Below are 2,072 nucleotides of genomic sequence, written 5' to 3'. Positions count from 1 at the left end.
TTTTCATTAAAAAGTACTGATTTTAAAAACTAATAACTAATGGGCCGGCCCCGTGGCTTAGTGGTTAAGTGCGCACGCTCTGCTGCTGGCGGCCCGGGTTCGGATCCCGGGCGTGCACGGACGCACCGCTTGTCTGGCCATGCCGAGGCCGCGTCCCACATACAGCAACTAGAAGGATCTGCAGCTATGACATACAACTATCTACTGGGGCTTTGGGGGAAAAAATAAATAAATAAACATTAAAAAAAAAAAAAAAAAAAACTAATAACTAAAACTGCCCCCTGCTACACATGCTTACAAACAAACAAATGATCCACAAAACATTCTCCTTTCCTTCTGAAAGTTTTACAGTGCATTGTTATGAAGTTACCATTAAACTTAAATGGCCAACTGAGACAAACGGTTCTAAGACCATTTGTCCACCACTGATTAAGATGGGGGTGGCAGGTATTAGGGATAACATTCGTTTAGCCTTCTGAGTTTTCTGGGCAGACTCAGTGGCATTGCCAGCTCCAGGAACCTTCTTGTCTGCTGTTTTGATGACATCTACAGCAACTGTCCATCTCATGTCACGAACAGCAAAATGACCCAGACAAGAATCATCAGAGAAGCTCTCAACACACACGGGCTTGCCAGGAACATTTCAATGACGGCTGCATCACCAGATTTCAAGATTTTGGGGTCATCTTCCAGTTTCTTCCTAGAACAGTGATCAATCTTCTTTAGCTCAGCAAACTTACAAGCAATGTGAGCTGTGTGACAATCCTGCAAAGGTGCATAGCCAGTATTAATTTGACCTGGATGGTTTAGGATAGTCACCTGACCCATCAAGCCAGTTGCTTCCACAGGTGGGTCATTTTTGCTGTCACCAGCCACATTGTCACAATGAACATCTTTGACAGACACATTCTTGACATTGAAGCCCACTTTATCCCCAGGAAGAGCTTCACTCAAAACTTCACTGTGCACTTCAACAGACTTTACGTAACATTGGCTGGAGCAAAGGTCACCACCCCACCACGTTTGCGAACACCAGTCTCTACTCAGCCCACAGGGAAAGTACTAATACCACCAATTTTGTAGACATCCTGGAGGGGTAGACAAAAGGGTTTATAAGTTAAATAAGGTGGTGGCAGTATGCAATCTAGAGCTTCAAGCAGCATGGTTCCACTGGCATTGCGATCTTTACAGATGACTTTCCATACCTTGAACCAAGGCAAGCTTGGCTCTAGCATGTTGTCACCATTCCGACTAGAAATTGGCACAAATGCTTCTGTGTTACAGTTGTATCCAATTTTCTTAATATAGGTCCTGACTTTCTTAACCATTTCCTTGTATCTCTTGTGGCTGTAGGGTAGCTCAGTGGAATCCATTTTGTTAACACCAACAATTAATGATTTCACACCAAGTGTGTAAGCCAGAAGGCCATGCTCATGAGTCTGCCCGTTCTTGGAGATACCTGCTTAAAATTCACCCACATTAGCACCAACAATCAGGACAGATGTGCCTATTATCATGTTTTTGATCAAGTCTCTGTGTCCTGGGGCATCAATGGTGGTCATGTAACACTTGCTGGTCTCGAATTTCCACAGGGAGATATCAATGGTGATACCACATTCATGTTCAGCCTGCAGTTTATCCAAGACCCAGGCATCTTTGAAGGAGGCTTTCCCATCTCAGCAGCCTTCTTCTCAAAATTTTTGATGGTTCTTTTGTTGATGACACCACATTTGCAGATGATTATAGGCCGGTAGTGGTAGACTTGCCAGAATTTATGTGTCCAATGACAATGATATTGACGTGAATCTTTTTCTTTCCCATTTTGGCTTAGATTTAGCTGTGGTTTTCACGACACCTGTGTTCTGGCAGCAAAACTGTTATGAAAAAGCTGGAAAGAAAGTCTTTACAATCTTTCTGGATTCCACCCATGGTATTCAAATAATGATACGTGACATATGATCTTATGCTTAAATATAGAGTTAGTTTTGGTCTTATCTTTGGCTGTTTAATTTTTTCTCCAGGGAAGTCTGGAACCATGATACTAAACTTGACCAAGAGAAAGATTAAGTGTA

General features: G+C 42.7%; 1 pseudogene; it reads right to left on the bottom strand.

The window, feature by feature from the left end:
• Positions 1–429: 429 nt before the first annotated feature.
• On the bottom strand, positions 430–1,863 carry LOC101391325 (elongation factor 1-alpha 1 pseudogene; annotated as a pseudogene).
• Between the last annotated feature and the right edge of the window lie 209 nt (positions 1,864–2,072).

The sequence above is a fragment of the Ceratotherium simum genome, chromosome 27, assembly GCF_057802395.1.
Source record: "Ceratotherium simum simum isolate JZ-2026a chromosome 27, ASM5780239v1, whole genome shotgun sequence".
Classification (NCBI taxonomy): Eukaryota; Metazoa; Chordata; class Mammalia; order Perissodactyla; family Rhinocerotidae; genus Ceratotherium; species Ceratotherium simum.
This window is presented reverse-complemented; position numbering and strand designations above follow the sequence as displayed.